At 38.0% G+C, this 20,922-nt stretch overlaps 1 protein-coding gene and 1 long non-coding RNA gene across 3 annotated transcripts in view; both read right to left on the bottom strand.

The window, feature by feature from the left end:
- Window positions 1-6,087, bottom strand: part of THSD7A (thrombospondin type 1 domain containing 7A) — a 297,034-nt gene extending 290,947 nt beyond the window's left edge. Inside the window, exons 1-2 of the mRNA XM_080578905.1 lie at window positions 5,676-6,087; window positions 5,063-5,163 (exon numbers count right to left, since the gene is read on the bottom strand). The gene's annotated coding sequence lies outside the window, so the exon portion shown is untranslated. The remainder of the gene's footprint in view (window positions 1-5,062; window positions 5,164-5,675) is intronic.
- A 5,135-nt stretch (window positions 6,088-11,222) lies between these two features.
- Window positions 11,223-20,701, bottom strand: LOC308189151. Of its 2 annotated transcripts, XR_013946050.1 has the most exons (4): window positions 19,886-20,701; window positions 19,605-19,682; window positions 18,749-18,807; window positions 11,223-12,640 (listed from the first exon to the last, which is right to left on the bottom strand). It is a non-coding gene; the product is annotated as an uncharacterized lncRNA (long non-coding RNA). The 2 variants fall into 2 exon arrangements; XR_013946051.1 differs by having other exon boundaries at window positions 19,605-20,701.
- Window positions 20,702-20,922: the final 221 nt, after the last annotated feature.

Raw genomic sequence — 20,922 nt, forward strand, 5'->3', positions numbered from 1 at the left:
AAAGTTCATTGGGATCTTTTAATTTACTGAAAGCAGGTACAAGATCAGCTTATCACTTACACACATGAACTGAACATGACCACTAAAAGTGGTCATTTTTTAAATGTGCTATAATCCAGACAAACACCATTTTCAATTTTAAAATTCTTATGTCCTTTTCTGTGTTTGGTTGTCCAGGTATGGCCAAATGCATACTGCATCTCATTGATTTTGGCTCAAACAGAAACATCATTGTTCCAAGGGACAGTATCAAGAGATGGTGTGCCCATAAAACATAGGACTGTGTTTCACCAGTGAGTTTTCTGTTTGTTTTATCACTTTTACTGTGACAATACTTTCTGTACAAAAGATTACATTATTTTCTACTAGTCTGGACCATGGCATAGCATACACAAATACCAACTCCATAACTTTTTAATAGAGCATTATTCTAATGCCACAGAGCAGATCACGTTATCTAAGCTGACTTGACCAGCAATACAGCATGAACTCTGCATGGTATAGAATAGCCTATATAGAATTATTGTGAAAATGTGTATATAGAGAATTTAAGACATTTTTAGAGTATATATAATCTGAAAATATTTTGTTGTGGTAGTCTTTAAAGGCATTTTACTCTCAGGCAGAGTACTGTCATTCTGTAAAGTGGTGTCATATTACCATAACAAGATAAATCATAATGAAAATAGCCCAGCAGAAATGGTTGCAGGGTTGTGCATATAGCTATGCTTATATCCTCTAAAATTCCCTAGGTGAAAATCACTCTGCATTTCTATTCGTATGACTAGGTCTTCTGAAACATTAGGGAATTTGCCTTGCCTGGCTATAGAAGCTCATAGTGACATTTTCCAGGTTTTCTTCTAATCAGAGTCAAACTTTTTGATTTTAAATGATGCAATAAGGGCTCAGCATCTAGCAAAAGGACAGCTGTAGCTAAGAGGAAAGATAGAAATAACTAACCTATATTACAAAAATTTCTGCTCACAAGTGCTACAGCTGAAATCAATAGCATCATCAAAAATTGAGTAAAAATGTCAAAAACAGGATTCATAAAACCAGATAAAGAATAGGCATCCTAATTCCTGTCATGGAGGTTGAAAACAAAGTTTCCTGTAGTTTTGCTGAGGATATTATTACTTTGCTACTATCCCTGGTACATATTTACCTATTTAAAAAGCCAGAAAAATGGATGAAGGACTTAATATCATTGACTAATGCACCATATGCATGTTTAATAACCTAATTAATAATACAAATTTCTTTTGTGAGCTAAACTCAGTATTCAGAAACATATATATTATTTTTTTCAGTGTACATCTCTAGGCTTAAAAAGTTAGTATTTTGTTTTTGTTTGTTCATTTGTTTGTTTTAAATCAGCTAGACAAATCCAAAACTACAGAGTTAAGGGTTAAAGAGTGGGGTGCTCAGCTGATCTTTAGACACAAGGCTGAATCCTTTGGACTAATAAGTCTGCAAGAGCCCCAGGCTGGAAGTGGCCTGGGACAAGCGTTGCTCTTTCCATGGCTTCCAACTTTCCAAACACTCAACAGTAATAACCCACCCTGAAAAATAATCAGACCAGGCTAGACTGAATCAAGAGGAACATTGTTTCAGTAGCTGGGAGCTGGTGGGATTTGGGATTTCAGTTACATCTTCTTACTTTTTTCTTCCATCTGACACATACCATTACAGACAAGATTGACAAGCATGATCAGAAACAGGTCTGTAGGATCTGAGGTGCATAGAGAATTATGCAATTATTTTTTAATATAAAATGAAGGCACTACTGGCAGTTATATATCCAAGGTTGAAGGCTTTTTTCAATTTTAATGTGGTGAACAAAAGTTATGAGATTTATGGTTTTAAAAGTTGTGAATATGATACTGGCTAGAAAGCAACAATTTTCAACTTTATATGTTGCTTTTCCTTATTTGTTTCCTCTTACAATTGCCTCAAAGCTTAGAAAGTTGTTTTATGAACAAGGATAATACTGACATCATCCCTACAAGGCAAACAAAATCCTCATGAGAGACTCAGAAAGAAATGAGAGAGATCTGGAAACCTCTCTTCTACTTCACAATGTACAATGTTCATTACATTTTAGTTTAAAATTTATTTTAAAAAGCCTCCAGGGATATCAGTTTGTCACTCTGGAGTAATCATTCTAACACAATATGGAGAGAAGGTAAAAGAAAAGAGCTGGAATCATGCTTAAGTCCTACTTTCAAAAAGCACTTATGATGGCTAATTGAAAACACTTTGAAAAGCCATACTTAGACACTTCTTAAAATTAGAAAATTATACCAATCTGCCTAAGCAATGATTTGAATGTCTGGATAACTATCTGGCCTAATCAAAAGCTGTTCTTCCCTACCCCCTTCCCTTTGCTATAGCTGTAAAGTCAAGAGCATGCTTCACAAAGCCCCTAGTGGCACTAATGACGCTATTGCTCCTTTTTGCTGAGCTGTCATTTCTCCTAATTATCATTTATATTGGGTTCTGCTACTTTCTGATATTAATGTTGCCACATATATACTTTAATTGTTAGGCAATGCTACACAGTGCTTATTCATAAGAGAATTCCGGGCCCCTAGACTTCCCTGAAGCCTTGAAATGTTGATGGATGTCTTTAAGATAGTCCCTGCTTAATGTTCATTAGCAGGGGATGAGCTAGCTGTCCATAAAACCTTTAATTTTATACATGCAAATGGCCATTGTTTGAGCAAAATGGATAATTGAGCATCTAATTAGTGAATACCTGCTTGCACACACAATTAGCCAATTTGCAAGAGCAGATGCTGGTTTATGAATGCAGTGAAACTAGTTGCAGCAGCATGCAAGTTCCCTTCATAGATGACACCCTTCCACCTCTTAAGTGTCGTGTTACTCTCCTTTTCCAAAAGAGTGGGGAGGAAAGGAAATGACACTATTTCAAGTATTCCCTTTAATATTTTGTACTTGAAAATAACATAGAAATTGTGTAAGGGATCTTACAAGTCTCTGGGAATTCTCTCCCCTCAAAAGAATAAAATAAAATAAAAAAATAATAATAATAAAAAAAGATCAGACCTAAGCACTGTCTCCATCACCTTCATGGTGATGCTCACCTTGCCTCTTCATATCAATCTTAGTTACACGGATGGCTGGTTGATTTAGCTACTTAGTAAGTGTCATGGTTTACTCAAATTCTAACTTCTATAATAAAACTTCAGTAAAGCCATTGGTTAACTCCTGCAATACATATTTTCTATGACTGCTTGTTTAAATCAATAGGTCACCTTGTTATCTGAGATATAATTTATGTATGTCTTCCCCTGGAAGAGGGTTTAATTTGCCTTGCTTTGACCAATTCATTTTCTACAAAGGAAGTTTGCTGACTATGCTTCCACAGCATAATCTGATCAAATTCATTATTTTTACAGAGTTGGTCACATTGTCTGGTAAGGACAATTAATGTCATTATTCCTAAACACCTCATCAGAAAGCAAAGAGCAGGTTAAAGAGAAGGAACAAAGGAAAGAGAAGGAATGAAAAGAAAGAGAAAGAGGGAAAGAGGGGGGAAAGAGGGGGGAAAGAGGGGGGAAAGAGGGGGGAAAGAGGGGGGAAAGAGGGGGGAAAGAATGTTGAATCCAGCCTACTATGCTGGGAAAGTTGTTCCCTTTATTTAGGACAGATGCACATAGCACTGGCATAACAGATTGGTTTTTTTCTTTGATAAATTTCATTTAATATATTCATATACAGCTATTTTAATAATTGCAGTTTATGATTGTACCAATATGAGTTGGTGGAAATGCATATGTATTGCTACATAAAAGGCACTTGAAAGGAAAGACAAGGCTTCAGAAACTTATGTGTCCTTTAGATACCTTTACAGGCTAGTTTTCTCCTTTTCTTCAAATTTCTCCTTTCCTTTTAATGTTAAGTCATAGTAAAAGAGTAAATTATGGGGCAAATTTAATGAAAAATGCAAGATTAAAAAAAAAAGTAAGAAAGCAATCTGTGAATCAGAAAAATCAGAAAAGGTGGTATGTGTGTACAGAATGCAATATTCTTCTTGTCATTGAGGCAAACCTACACATGAAAAGTTCAAACAAAACTTCAAGCCTGTGTTCTTAATGGTAGTAGCTCAAATCTTCAAGATTTTGGCTAGTATCTTATAGCATAATGCTGCTCTAAGTCGTCTAACATCATATCTTCATCTTTAGGTAGTCTCAGAAGTCCATTCTATGTAATGTTAGAGTAGCTTTATGGGCTTAGAGATTTCCATTCTATGTAATGTTAGAGTAGCTTTATGGGCTTAGAGATTTCCAGTTTAAGAGTCACTTGGTCAAAGTGAGATATACTTAACTGCATGGTCCAAACAAGTGTTTCTGGAATAAATAAAGGCCTGGGTGTAGTTGTAATGATAATTTCTGCAGATCAGAAGCAGCGTGACTGTACAACTGTGCAATCAGTTTTGCCACAGAACAGGATATTTATATTCCTTAAGGCTTCTGACCTTAAAAGATGCTGTAAGCGAAAATATAAAACATGACATTCAGATGATTTCTCATGCCGAAGCCCAAGACAAGCCTTAGATGTTCAGGGTACACTAGGCTAGTTCCTCAAGCAGAATTTAAATCCACAGTGATCTGTCAATATGCAATTTTGGCACTTCTCAATCACCAGGGCCTGGATCTATAGGTTTTTGTTGTTCTTTACATTAAAATCAGACTAACAGTTTTCTAAGACAAGCATACTAAAATGCCGGTTCTGGTAGCTGCTTCCCTATCACCAGAAATAGTGCTGCACAGACATGCTTACCCAACACAGTCACTTTGCTGTTGGACAACCACTGATGTAATCAACCACCATTATCAAAATCTTAAAGAAGAAAAAAGCACGAAACTCATTTAATATAGGTGTTTTTCCTTTGTAATAAGTGGAATTGTAATCAGAAAACATGCTAATATTTGAAGAAATTCTATATACAGAAAACCACAGCAGATCCTGAGATGTTAGATCTCTCAAAAATCTTCCCACTTTAACTTAAAGCCTTTGCAGTAACTGGATTCCTTACCTTGTTAAAATGGATGTATTACTTTCCCTTCCCAGAAGAAGTGGGAAACATCTGTTGTATTTTGTCATTTTAGAAGGATAATCAACACAATTCAAACATCTCTGAAACAAGAAGTTGATGTTTTAAAGTACATTTTTTGTGAAGAGGGCTAAGGGCACAGATGCTCTATTAATTAGTGTGAAACAGAAGTAGAGCTTCCCATAAGCTCAGGCAGCACTGTGACTCACTCATTTTACTAATACAAACCTGATCAATTCTAATTTTTTTTTCTACAGAGATGAATGTGCTGATTACATTTGATTTGCATGAATAAGATTAAGAATAATAAGTCAGTTTATAATATTAAATACTGAAGGACCTTCTAAGTTTCTAGAACTAGATTATTATTTTTTTGCAAAGTTTAATTCTAGCTCTACTTTATGATCTGTAGAACTGAAAGTTGCTTAAAGCAGTTTCCCAAATCACAATATTGCTGTATTTTCCCACTTGAGCAACACTGCTCAAAAGTCTACCTTGTAAAATAGGGACATTTGAAAACATTTGATTTAATGATACATGGTGTGTTTGCTTTAAAAAAAATAAATCAAAGAATATCTACAAAAAAAGCACTAACATTGTCGACCTTGTTGCAAAAAAAAAAAAATAAATAAAAAAAATAAAGGGAGGAGGGGAATAAGAGACAGCACAACAAGGTGCTCCAGTTCACACTTAAAATACAAGCAGGTTTTGAGAGCACAGGTGCGTAGGAACACAGGAATCTTGGCAAAGTGGGTGCCTTGCAGTCTCCTGTTGAATGCTAGCCTTCCCAAACAGGGTAAAGTAGCAGTACAAATTATTGCAACATGAGAAAACCATCAGACTGGTTAGATAGGTAGGGGGGAGAAAGAACACTTTATCCAGCAGATCACAAGAACTCTTATAAAAGTACTCTCAGCAGCCAGTAGGACACTAAGAAAAGCTGTAAGTTAGTCAGCAAATGGATTTGCTATCCCAGGAGCAATGAAATGGAAGTTCTCTAATGTTATCAAGCCAGCTGTCTTTCCCTTGTGAAGCAAACGGATGTGCCCATATTGTACTCAGACACAGAGACTTTTACATGGACCAACCATGTAGCCTGCATCAGAAGCTATTCACAAAGAGGTGTAGTCTAAAATTGCCCTTTTCACCACTTTTATCTAATTTAGACAATGTGTTTCTAATTGTGAAGCGATAGTACTGATTTATTATGGTTCATTACTCAGATTTCCTGGTGTTCATTTTAATCTGAAGACTGGAAAACTAACCACACTTTGTGTTTTGGAAATAATACTCTTTCTTAAAATGCTAGTCTTTCAAAATATCTGGAAACTTCTGGACATTAATCATCAGCTCAGACTAGCTTCCAAGCGCAATTAAAACAATTAAGAGACATTTCTTCCCAGAAAGAGGGGTCAGGCATTGGAACGGGTTGCCCAGGGAAGCGGTCAAGTCACTGTCCCTGGGAGTGTTCAAGGAAATCATAGAATCATAGAATATCCCAGGTTGGAAGGGACCCATAAGGATCATTAAGTCCAATTCCTGGCACCACACAGGTCTGCCCAAAAATTCAGACCATATGACTAAGTGCACAGTCCAAACACTTCTTGAATTCTGACAGGCTTGGTGCAGTGACTACTTCCCTGGGTAGCCTGTTCCAGTGCGCGACAGCCCTCTCAGTGAAGAACCTCTTCCTGAACCTCCCCTGTCGCAGCTTGACACCATTCCCTCGGGTCCTATCGCTGGTCACCAAAGAGAATAGATCAGCACCTGTCCCTCTACTCCCCCTCATGGGGAAGCTGTAGACAACGATGCAGTCTCCCCTCAGCCTCTTCTTTTCCAGGCTGAACAGGCCAAGTGACCTCAGCCGCTCCTCATATGTCTTCCCCTCTAGGCCCTTCACCATCTTAGTAGCCAAGGAAAGGTTGGACGTGTTGCGTAGGGACATGGTTCAGTGGGTGACATTGGTAGTAGGGTGATGGTTGGACCAGATGATCTCGAAGGTCTTTTCCAACCTTAATGTTTCTGTGATTCTGTGATTCTATAAAAGGCCATTCTGCCCTTTAAAAAAGTCTGAGAAACAGCCTTTAATGGGATATAGAGCTGCAGGTGCTCAGTACAGTCATTTTCACTGAAAAGTAGCCCTTTAACCACAAGGAAGTATATTCTTTAAAGAAAACCTGCAATGCTTCAGGGCATCTATTGGTTCTGCTCAGAACCAATAATGTAATTAGTAGCTTTAGTACATCAGAGATGTTGCTATTTATGCAACTTAGGTATACCAGTTATCAAAAACCTTTTTATAGCTTAGCAATCAGTTTCAGGCATTTCATCATCTGTTTTCATTACTGGGCATGGTAGCTTTGTTTTTCTGGAGTTTTAATAGGGTGCTTTTATGTCCTGGGAGCGAAATACTCACCACATAATGGGCAGTATTTAGGGGCACTGCTAACTTTCATCTGGTTTCTACACTTTCCCTCCAGCTGCTCTTCAGTTTGGCCATTTCACTGTTACATAAGACTATAGCTTACTTAATAAAGAGCAAGTAGAAAATTGGTGCTGGTATCAAAGTTCAGAAAAGAAGCTTTCAGAAGAATGGTTGCTCTTCTAAAGCTACAATTAAGACCACAGAGGTTGTGAACCTATACTCTAACTGTATGGTAGATCAACATAATGCTTATTTCAGAATTTTACTTGAGGGCTTTACTTGAAGCTAAATATGGAGAGCTCATTAATTTATTAAAAACAAACAAACAAACAAAAACCAACACAGTTTTAGCATAAGATTTCAATGAACAAACAAGCATGAACATAAGCTAACTCACTGGGCTTGAAATTCCAGCTAAGCATTCTTGAAGTTGACAGTGATTCCCTATAATTACCCATAAGACAGTTATTTGTTATTTCCATTTTTAATTCTGATAACTCATCCTACCCTACTTTAACCACAGATAATATTTTCTGTTGATACCTGGCAGAATTTCCACTTAGTTTCCTTGTGGGGGCGGGTGGGGAGAGATCCTGAAGAAAAGCCATGAAAAATCTTTTCAAGAACCAGTCCAGAACTTGTGTGTCAAACACCGAAAGCTTCATTATGTTGCAAGAACCTGACTCAAGGTGTGAAGTGGCTGGGAGATGTCTAACATGTGACTCAAATTGTTCTGATTTTTTATTTTTATTTTTTTTTATTTTTTATTTTTTATTACTTTTTGTAGTACATATTCACTGTGGGGAAGTACTCATATTCACTTCATGAGGAAGCATCAATAGCATCCTTTAGAATGTTTTTTAATCCTGCTATTTAGAATCCTCTCCTTTTCCACAACATGAAGAGAATACACCATTATCTGCACTGTCACAGGTGATATATCATGATGCAGAAGACAATTTATTTAGAAACTTAAATGTCTAGAAGTTTGGAAAAGCTCAGGATTATACATTCTTCTTGGAATCCTAACTGTTCTGAGGCAGCATTCAGGTCACTTACAAACATGCCAGCCTCAGTCTTCCTGCTCCCAGGTTCCTCCTTTCCAAGTCAAGTTTGTGTTGAAAAAGCTGTAGGCATGTGCTGCCTAAGATGGCTAATGCAGCTTCTGTTAAGATGTAGTGGGTTTACGTGGCAAGGTTTTGGTAGCAGGGGGCCATAGGGGTGGCTTCTGTGAGAAGGATCTAGAAGCTGCCCCATGTTAGATAAAGGCCACGCTGCTGACCAGAGCCGAGCCAATAAAGCGATGTTGTTTGTGCCTCTGTGAGAGCATATTTAAGAAAGGGAAAAAAAAAAAAAGAAAAAAAAAAGCCACGCTGTTTCACAGCAGTTGGGAGAGTGAGAGGAGTGAGAAACAGCCTTGCAGGCACCAAGGTCAGTGAAGAAGGAGGGGGAGAGGTGCTCCGGCACCAGAGCAGAAAGTCCCTGCGGCCTGTGGTGAGGACCATGGTGAAGCAGGCTGTCCCCCTGCAGCCCATGGAGTACCACGGTGGAGCAGGGTTCCACGCTGCAGCCCGTGGAGTAGACCAAAGTGGAGCAGGTGGATGTGGCCTGGAGGAGGCTGCAGCCTGTGGAGGAACCCCACAAGAGCAGGCCCCGGGCCGGAGCTGCAGCCCGTGGAGAGGAGCCCACGCAGGAGCAGGGGGGCTGGGGGGAGCTGCTGCCCGTGGGGTACCCAGGTTGGAGCAGTTCGCTGCAGGGGGATGGACCCCATGGTACAGAGCCATGGGGGAGCAGTTCTTGAGGATCTGCTGCCTGTGGGCAGCCCACGCCAGATCAGTTTAGGAAGGACGGCATCCCATGGGAGGGACCCCACATGGAGCAGGGGAAGAGGGTGACTGAGAAGGAGCAGTGGACACGAAGCGTCAGGGACTGACCACGGCTCTCATTCCCCATTCCCCTGCGCTGCTCAGGGGAAGGAGGTGGAAGAGGGTGGATGGGGGGAAGGCATTTTTGGTTTCTTCCTTTGTTTCTCACTTCTCTAGCTTGTTAGTAATAGGCAATAAATCTTACTATCTCCCTACTCTGAGTCTGTTTTGCCCGTTATGATAATTGTTGAGCGGTCTCCCCATCCTTATCTCAACCCTTGAGCCCTTTGTGTCATATTTTCTCCCCCTTCCCCTTTGAGGAGAGGGAGTGAGAGAACGGCCATGGTGGAACTTGACTGCCCACCCGAGTAAAACCACCACATGAGAGAGCACTGGAAACCCATGTAAAAAATCTGTAATTTTTTCTCTTGATTCCTGTAAAACTGTTCCCACGCTAGGTCATCTCTCCTTCCATTATCAACTGTGAACTTCTAAACCTCTGAGTAAAAGAACAGCAAAATTTAAATAAACCAGAGGAAACTTACCCTCTCTTGGTAACACTGATTAGAGGATTTAATTGAATTATAGAGCCTTAGATGTCATGAACCAAAAGCAGAAATACATCAAGAATCACTTCTTCATGCAGAAAAGCCATAAAAGTGTGTAATGGTCCACAAGGTAATATTTATCAGGGAGTAGATGACAGAGGGCTTTATGAGGCAGAGCTACAAGGCATAAAGGATATAAAGTGTAATGAAAAGAAGATAAACCGATAAAGAATAAATACACAAATATTAACCCACACATAACTGGCACAGATATCATTTCTTTGTTCTTTCAAAAAATTGTTCATTCAAAAATGAAAGCACCTAATATTTAAATTATTACTTCTGAATATTAAAATTAAATGTCATTTCCTGTATCCAAATCTGAAAATACTATCTGCACAGTATACTTCATCTTTTAATTCATCTTTTCAGAACACATTAGAGGTTTTAATAAAGCTCCAAAGGGAAGACATTACAATAGATTTTACTTTGCATGTCTTTAGAAAACTCATCTACTGATAAGTTAAGACCCTCTCCTGGTTTAAATCACCATCTAGGAAGTTATGCATATATATGTATAAAGTCATTCATTCTGAAAATGACAAATATCAAAAGAAAGCACCATCTCCATCTGTGGGCTATTGTATCTAACTGCATCTTCATGCTCGAAACCACTGCACTTTCTGGTGATGTTCTGAAAGATGGTCTGCTCATGAATACAGTAAGTTACAATATCTAAAACTGCTGGTCAAGATAAAAATATGTCAAATCCTATTAATTATAATACTTACAAATGTGTTATTTTTCCCAGGATGATTGGCTGCAATGAAGCTATTCAGATGTACAAAGTATGTAATCATTTGCAGCATTCAGGTCACATTCTGCATGCTATATTGTAAAATACTAAAAAGTCCCTTTGATTTATGCCTAACAGCTTATTTTTAAAACCGCAAGAGAAAAAAAAAATCCTTAGTTACCATCTGCCTTTAGTACTTTTTAGAGATGCATCATTTATTTTTTCGTCCAGATATTCAACAATTATTTTTAATTCTTCTTATTTTTCTTTTTGAACTACTCTGAAAGATAACTTGGATGTAAGTTGTCTGTCCAAGACTAGCTTTAGTTTTCTTGAGTGACCCTTGTTAACTGAAGACTGTAACTATAGCTTTTAAATGAATTTAATTGGAAGGTAAGTCATTACGTACCATACATGACTAGACAGGAAGGAGCACTTGTTTATTCTCAAATGAGTCAGGGCCATTAGTTAGAAGCCTTTTACTGTGCATGAGAGGAGAAGAGAATAACTGAGCCACACAGAAATAAACTTCCATCTTTTTGAGTTTCTGGTAACAAGAAGCAATGTTGTCTCATTCCTTTATTAAATTACATATTCATTTACATTACCTACTTGGTGCAGCAGCGTCTACTTACATTATCTCCGTATTCACACGAAGCTGGATAATTTTATGATTGGAACATTTGTATCTCTTAAAGAGATGGGATAATCAAACCTCATGCTGCAGGCTGTAGAGGAATTGCCATAGGGCATCCCTCCCACTGCTGTGGTCAGCACGGTGAGGTGGGTACATCCATCTTTGCTCTGCACTGCCAGACATTAGCTGCTGCAAGTGTCAAGATGCATCATTTAGCAGGCATTGAAGCATTCTAGGTCCACCACGGTGTCACGTTGGACATGGTTTTTGGGATGACTTCTAGACGAAATTAAGGGTTGCAAAAAAAAAAAAAAAGGGGGGGTGGGAAATAGAAACATGCATGATGGTGGATTCACCTTTTCTATATTTGCAATGCATATATACGTATGCACTGCAATGAAGAAAACAAAATGGGCTTTCTCTCTACATTCAGACCATGTTAGCAGTACAAAAAACAAAACAAAACAAACAAGATCACAAATTCACATCATCTTTTCTAAATTAATTGGAGTTCTCATGTGACTTTTGGAGAATTTCAGTGGGGATTTTGTCTGTTTGCTTTGTCTTAAAGAATACTGCAGCTGACCTGTTCAAGAACTGACTCTCTTTAATCAAGCCTTGGCCGCCAGTGCCACACCACTTTTTTTTAACATAGATCATAGATCTAGTCCTTTGTATAGAGACACTTAAAAACAAACAAACAAACAAACAAAAAAACCCTTCCATGTTCTTGCCTAGATAGAGTTATTTCTAGATGATGTTATTACTTAGAGGTAAGTCTGGAAGGATTTCAGAAAAAGGCACTACTGCATTCAGATTTTAAAAACTTTTAAGACTCATGCTAATGTTATTACAAAAATTTAGACAGTTCCCTCTCTGCATAGATATGTAACCAGACCACCTGTTTGCATGCTGACTCATAAGCTTTTTTTTTTATTGATTACTTGTCTTATGCAAGGACTAAGAGTATTTGTGACTAGCACACCATATGCAAGGCAAACTCAAATAAACATACTGCAGTTTTTAGGAGGGATGTTTTCTTTTCTGGATCTCCTGCTACTTAAAAAATAATGAATCTTTAAGAGTCTGCTCTCTGAGTTAATTTTGTTTTCACCCTGATGCAAACAGCACCCCTGCACACACACCACCATGGAGGTGCTGGTGCCTTTTGTGACAAAGCTTCAGAGCTTAGCCACTTCTTTCATTTTTTTTTTATTTAGCTGGGTAGAAAGTTAGAGCAGTGCTACATCTCTTCTGTTTTTCAGTTTCTTCAAGTTCTCTTCCATAACCTATAGAAGATAAAACCAGAAAATGGATTCAAAAAATGGCTCAAGGGATAGAATGAGTGAAGAGAACAGTGTAATTTAATGTAAAATGGTTGGTACTAAGATGGAACTAAACTTAAGAAAAATGTCACTGTCATTTACTTCAGTAAAATTAATATGATATAGAGTTGGACCTCAACATTAAGTGCTGTTATGTACCATTGTTCAACATCCTACTTAGGAATATACTTTCATTACTGCTTTAATGCCCACATAGAATTAACGAATGCTTAGACTACTGTATGTTTAGGTGCAACCTTACAATATTTACCCAAACATATTTGCAGCCTTTTCCCCAATATTTGCAGAAAAAAATAGTCACATCATGTAGAGTATGCACATTATTATAGATACTATTACACACATACTAGTCAAATGTTTTTACTGTTACTAAGAATCATTTGCAGTGTTTTCATTTATCGTTCACTTTAGTTTAAAGCTTAAGATGAAGTAGCTCTCATTGTAATCCAGGCTACACATGAACATCAGGCCAGTGTTTTTACAAGACATGTTTTCTGATTGTAAAACATGGTAAATTTTAGCAGCATTTTCACTTAAGATGGGAATGCAACATATGAGCATATTATATTCAATTTGCATGCTCAATTTTATCTGAAAGAAGAAACCCTAGGTCTTCATTAGAACAAAAGATGAAACAAAAGACTTATGTGCAAGAAGAGTTTCTGTAACTGAGATCTTAGAATAACCTCTGCAGAAATTAAAAGGAGTCAGCAAAAAATGCAAGGAAAGGCAAAAAGCCCATGTACCTCTTAGCTAACAATGAGCGTACAGATCCCTAGCCTTCTATCAGTGGGCATTTGCTATAGCATTGCATTTGCCCCCAGATCCTTGGCAGGATTCTTTCCTTAGCAGGAAAGATCTGAATGAACTCGGTAAACAGTGAAGCAGAGGTTGGAAAGAATATAATCGATCTTGCTGTTTTCTCTTGCAGTCATCCCACAGTAACTCACCCTTGTGACTACGCACCCTCTCAGCAGCCTCTTGGCCACAATAAAAGTTCCTTTCTAATTCATCAATATTTTGTTTTGTGCAGTACAGTTTCTAACTACCACAGTGAGGTACAACACTGCTTATGATATGTTCGCATTTGGATTACACTCTTTCAAGACACTTTTTTCTTTCCATGCTTATGTGATGTATCAGCATGCTGCTCTGTGTTAATAAATCATCGTTTTCAGTTTCTTGCCTTATCTGTCTGGTTATACTTCAATAGGCCTAATCTGTCACTGTGGGTCTTTTGTAACAATTATGACTCCAGAAAAGATGTACAGGCTTAGAGGCAAGGAACCTCCAAAAAGAGTGCTAAGTTGATTAGGAAAAGAAATGCTGTTTTCCAGAACAACTATGCAAAAAGCTCGTGGAGCAAAGAAGCTTGAAGCCTAGAAAATTTCCACTTGTAGCATAGGAGTTGTTTTGTTCAAGAGGTCTGCAGAGATGCAGAAAAGCCCCAATTGCCTATTTGTTATTCTTAACAACCTACAAGCTGGAGAATTCCCCATTAGGATCTGTGAAGGTCTTGCTTAGTTAGCAAGGTGACACCGCTCACCCTTAGCTTTGATTTATGGTTTTAGGAGTTAACCTGACATTACTCAGATAATTTGCATCACTTTAATTAGTTTGCTAAGACCAATAATCAAAATTCCTTCTCTCTTTGTCTTAGGGCGGTCATCAGCTTTTGTTTTTCTCCAGGCTGGCATCAAGTAAGGCTCTTCTGTACTGGACCTCGCACTATGAGCCCATCATTTGCTTCCCTTCAAATGTGATGCCGCAGAACTAGCCTAACAACTTGGAAACTCATACAACTGTGACACAGAATTGTGAAGAGATGCAGCAATTACTGAAAGTATTTGAAGTTTATGATAGAAACTCAGCTGTAGTATTGGCAACGGTGCTGATTTATAATATCTAACAACAAATTTTAAATTTTCTAGGGGAAATGTCCATGATTTGCTGCACACTGGACTCAGTAATCCAGTCTCATTGGACTCACTAATTTGGTTATTATTAAATACGATGAAGTAATGCCAGCTAAAATGACAGCTCCCGCACAATTACCCTTCCAAAACACTCCCCTGAAAAACAGGTTCCTGCTGCAGCAGCCAGAGCCAGGCAGCAGCTCCTCCAGCTCAGTAAAGCCCAGAGTACAGCAGCTGCCCTGCGAACACAGCAGTGGTGCCATCCCCACAACCTTGCCTGCAGCTCATCTGTGATGGCTGTCCAGTTAAGTCCAGTCAACTTGGAATTAATTTAGAAATGCTGATTATAACTTCAGTATCCTCCGGTACATAGCCACAGGAAAAAGTGAAGAAATAAGCATAGGATAGCCAGGCACATGCTCAGAAAGGAAGCAGAGCAAAGCTCCACACAACAGTACAGTTGTATCATTAGTATTTTTATCACTGAGGTCAGTTTAACCTTTGCATTACAGCCTGTAGCTTATACAAATTTGAGAATAGTTTCTGCCTAGTGACTGCTGGTGGTTTCTAGTGGTCATATAGCAAAGAGGATCCTCCAAAATTTGTGTTCCCTGCGGTAGTGGTTTTCCCCAGAGATGCTGAGGGAAACCGCAGCCAGCAGGAGTCACAACATCCAGAAAGGGAACTTCGGTAGTGCTCAGCTGCTTCTGCTTTTCCCCCATTACCACTTCCCCAGCAGGGGTGCACCAAAAGCCACAAGTGAGGCAAGCACCTCTGCTGCCCAACTTCTCCCCTCCGGCCAGACGTGGCCGGGAGGAACAGCCCTGCACCAGGGCTGCCCCTGGGCTTCCTCTCCCTCCTAGGAAAGGTCGTTGTGCTCCTGTGCCCGCGCCCACTCACTACTGTGGGTATGAAGGCAGGAAATCCATTTGAAAGGAGTTCTCAGGAACTCCCTTCCTGTTGTAAGGAGCTGGGACCGCAGCTATATTATTAAATTCAATTGCCATTACGTTAGCAGCTTAAAAATGCAATGAAATCACAATGAAATTATCCAAGCCATTGTATTTGTCTAAACCAAATTAAAAAAAAAAAAGTAAAGGAGTGGCATTAAAAAAAAAAGACAAATAATTAGCATGTTAATATTCTTTCCCATTGCTATTTAAAAATGTTACTGTTAACATGGAAAGAAGTATTTTAAAACCTTCCAGAATTTCGGCAGCATCCTTTAAACTGGGAAGTCATCACCCAGGCTCTGCTGCCAGCAAGCAGAGCTGTGGACACAGATCTGCAGTGGGTAGCTGCTTTATGGATGCGAGGCAGGTAATCCTAAAGCAGAAAGCCTGTTAGGGATCAGAAGGCCAGTTCAGAGGCTTTGATTTTTTTCCAGTTTTTTTTTTTCTTTATTTTTTTATTTTTTTTTTATTTTTTTAATATATCTGCTCATTTATAATATTAGGAAGCCAAAAAGGTGTTGTTATTTTTTAGTTTTGCTTTTTAAAAGGATAAGCAACCACTAACAGTAGTTAGTTTCCCACATGGCACTTCTGCAATACCATTTTCTTTCATAATTTTTTCTTTTTCGTTCAAATACAACCCATTGCAGATGAAACTGCATGCCTGTCTTCTGTGGTTTAAACCTTTGTTTATGCACTAATGAATCTAACTAGGTGTCATAGCACACTCTAATGAGCATCACTCGCTTTCATTTAACTCTACAGCTTGCCATTAGACACTTTAGAAGAGCTTTTGGTTTATTCATAGCAATCACTAGATATTCTTTTTCATTAGATAGATACCAGTTTTCCCTGTTGTGCCTTTCATTATTAAAGGAACTATGAAATGTTAATACTGGCCTTAAAATCCAGGGCAAAAATGCCCCCAATCCCATTTGAAATGTAATCGCTTGTGTTGTAAATGATCTTAAAGATCAGAGCACAAACAGCTTGAAATTTTATTCATTTATTTATGAAAAATAACTAAGAAAAATCGAGAAGGGGGCTCTGTATAACCCACTCTTCTGATTTACCTTGTTAACTAAATTTCTCTTAGTTAATTTAATCAGCAGGACTCCAAATATAAGAGTCCATAAATAACTATTAAGAGCTGTCATATTCCTATCCAAATTCTTATCTTTAAAATTTAAACCCAGAAATACTTGCACTTTTCAGAGCTTAGCCCTGAATCAGTTTTGAAAGGGCTTTTCTCTAACAAGCCACCTCTGAATTCTTCTCAGATAAGAGGAATACTCCAAAGCTTCTCCCATGAACTATGTTTGTGTAGACTTTGTTGCTACAGCCTACGGTTAGATTTCAAATGTTTAATTCAGCTAGAGCAGAGCTCCTTTTTCATGCCAATGATGCCTGTCAAAAGTATATTTTGATTTTACTTTATGTTTTCATATCTTGTAAGTTTAGTTTTTTTTAAGAATTTACATTGAATCTAATAATCCTTTTATTTTTAAAATGTTTCCTTACTAATGATTTCTTCACCTTTCTTTCCCATTATTGTAAGTTTGACAAATTTAAAACAGACCAAGAGAACAATACTACTCTTCAAAACTTTGAAGAGTTCATAGATCAATTTTTAAAATATTTATTACAAACCAAGTGTCAGCTTTCATAGTATTTGCTCATAGCTGTGCCTCATTTAGTATGACCAGCTTCTAAATTAAGATAAATATAGCTATTATTTGTATTTAAATTTCATTATTCTGTCACTTCACACACTGAAGACTGAAGGTGCATTTAATTTACTTGACATTGCAGTCACATCATCCCTGTACATAATCTGCTACATATATTGTACCCTAGAACACATCTTAGAGCATTAATCTCAACTAATTTATTTCTTTCTAGATCCCCCCAAGTAAATATGACTAAACAGTATTTGTATTTTACAGTGCTTTAGTTCTACTACACAGTTGTGCTCTGAGTACAAGAGCACCCATGAAAGCACACACACACACAAAAAAAAATCTTAGTTCTTACTTCTATAATATCACAGAATCTAAAGGGTAACAGTGGAGGTTATCTTCATTTCTGTTTTAATTACTATAATTTTATTCTTCCAACTTTTATAGTTTTTGTTTTAGGTAAATCCAAAGACTGACTTGTATTATGTCATTATCAATGAATCTTTGGTCAAACCCTTGACCAAGAAGTTGGCCATGTTGTGTTTCGATTTATTTATCTTTTATACATCTAAGTGACAGGACAGTTGGGCCAATCTGTGCTTCTGGAAATTTTATATCCATTTCTATGCTAACTTCTAAGGTAGTAGTGCCAGCAAAATATTTGGATTATATGTATTTAACATATGCATGCAAGCATGTAACAAGAATTCCAGTGCAAAATATCACTTATCTTATGAATTTACCATGATGGGCAAAAGTTTCACATAAGCTAGCATAAAAAACTTTCATTAAAATGTTGTTGTGTTCTTTAAACTGAATTATTGCTGGCTAAAAAAACTAAATTTCTAAATAAATAAATAATGAAAAGGTATGCATAAATTCTGTCTTAAAAACTATTGGCTGGTCATGCCATTATTCTCTAATACTCAGATATCTAACTGCTGTCACACTCTTTTCTTATGAAGTAAACTTTCTGATAAGGGCCCTGTCAAGAACACCTGTGTAGCTTTAAGTAAATCTTAAACTTTTGGATAATAATTTTTAATTGAATAAGGGAATCCAAAACATTCTTCCTCCTCAGTTGAACAGTAGGAATTAAGAAGTTTAAATTTGATACATGTATGTGTTAATATTCAGTCAAGTGTCTTTAATATAACACGATACAAGAACTGAAAGACAGAAACCATTCTGACTCAGGCCATTGACCAGTGTATTTGCAACATGGGTAAGCAAGAAGGAACAAGTACTCTGACTTAAAGTATTTGAAAATTTAAATACACCTCTTGAATATAAGAAATTCTTTCTGTCCCTGACTAGTAAGAGGGGCCACTACTTCATTCTACTTCCAGCCATGTGGTCCCATTGGTCTAGGCAACCATAATTATTGCTGAGACTTTCTACCTCCAGTGCTTGTCTGGGTGTATATGAACATAAAATACACTGAGTATCAGTGCCCTGCAGATAATTACTTGGAATAAACAACCAAGATGATTAGAATACCACCTGGGATCCTGCTACACCAAGATGAATGGCTGAAGGAGAAGGTGTAATTCCTGAAGAACCTGAAATAACTGATAAGCAACTGTTTACACACTGGATTTTCACAGCTGTGAAGCATGTTACCAGCTTTTCACAGTGGAAATGAGCAACAGGCAAGGACGCGCTTATTAAAGAGTTCATTTCAGCAAGTATTGGATATAAGAAATAGAAGAATTCCTCTCAATATCTATAAAGCATTCACAGAAATACTAAAATTGACTCCTTTATCTGGGTGCATACATGCACTACAGAACAGTGGATTGGTAGAACTATGAGGCATTCCCTGGAAAATCAACCCTCCTCTCAAACAGCCAGCTGGTTTCTCAGGTTGGCTAATGAATGGAAGAGACCACTGTTGAAAGCATCTCTACAATTTGAGTTGCACGCAAACCGTTTGTTTTGACGTCAATATCTGATCTAAAGTTACTTTCATTCAGTCTAATTTGGTGGGATTTTGACTGCATTCATTTAGAACTTTGGAAAGTCTACTGTTGGTAGCCTACTAATGGCAGCTAGCCTGTTCCCCACCTGTGGGCCATATAGAAATACTCCCTCAACTTACTCTGGATTCTTCAGTATGCATTCCTGCCTGTTCTCTTGAAGAGCTTATATATTTATAGAAGCCACAGCTGTATTAGGCCTGTGGAAGTAGCACTAGAATATGAGGGAAGGAGCACAGTACACTTGCTAGACTGTAAGAAGCTGAACTTTACTGCTATGCACCTATTTTTGTTAAAGAGGGAAGGAGCACTTCTGCAGGATCCCAGCTCTGAGCATACAAGCCTCAAAGAGGTCTAACTTTCTGTTTTCTCTGTCTCACCTTAGCTGTTTGAAGTCAGGCTCATCCAGTTCATATGCAACTTTACCTAGTTAGTATTCATTTTCAAACATCTAATTACTGTAATGCAAAAATAAGATGAATCTGATACTGAAGAGGAAAGACCAGGTTTGCGTTTACATTGAATATTATATGATAATATTGCTGTTCCCTGACAATTTTTTTGAGTAAGCCAAATGTATCTGCGAAATTACCAAATTACTGCATGCCTAAATTGCTACCATTAAAAGAAAGCATCCATGCAGATGCAGCCACATCAGTACCAACAAGCTAGGCTTTGTCTTTGCGCATCTGCTTCGCTGTTGTATGACTCCCCACACAGAATCCATCACAGCTTGGAGCTGGCAATCCATCAGCATTTAAAGGCAAAATAACCAGTCTGGTAAGGGAAGGGGTGAGAGGGGGGAGATAAATCACCCACACCTCGCACCTGTGATCTCAGCCCTTCTCGGCAGGCAATGTGATACTCAAGAGGGCTAATAGCTAATTAGTCTCTCTGCTCATTTAGTGTGGGGCTTCTAGTGAAACAAGACTCACTAATTTAGCTAAATTATGCTTTTAAAATATTGTATGTTCTCTAAGGAATAGACTGGAGACTAAAAGTCACATGTTGGGCCTTGAGGAAGAAAAGGTCACACGCATGCAGAAAAATGGCCCTTCGTTTTTAGCATCAGTGTTAGAAATTTCACTTGTAGGGAAGAATGGGCTAGTATAAGGGAATCTGAAAATCCCTATGCAGAGAGAAAACTTTGGTGTTAAGAAAGACATATTGAAGCAGGCCAGAGGAGAACTTCAGTGAATCAGACCGTGAAAATATTCAAATGTTCGTTCAGTTCAACTATCATTACTACATATTTCATAATAGTGTATAATAAAGCACTAATAGCTATAGCATGAATTTGTAATTGTATTTCAAATAAATTTATAAAGTACATATATAAATATTAGCATATCAAATTTTTGGAAAGAGAATTGGCCTATTAAGTAGTCAAATCCCATTTCATCATTTCCAGTCCAGCTCAAACCAGGGGCAAATACTAAGTAAGATGACATGGTAGACATTGATCGATGTAAAATGAGTTGTTGATCTCAGGCCAAGTCCTAACAGACAGACATGGACCTCACCAAACCATCTGTAGTAATTGGTCCCCTGGGCCTTTGTCTTGCAGATGTCTACACGCAGTTTTGTGCACAAGAGCAGCAGCACTGGCTCAAAGACATTCTGGTTTTGGTCTTGTATTCACTCAAGCAACTCATATTCATGAATATCAGGACACGTATAAGCATTTGCAGTATCAGG

The sequence above is a fragment of the Anser brachyrhynchus genome (genome assembly GCF_964034855.1).
Source record: "Anser brachyrhynchus genome assembly, chromosome: 2".
NCBI lineage: Eukaryota > Metazoa > Chordata > Aves > Anseriformes > Anatidae > Anser > Anser brachyrhynchus.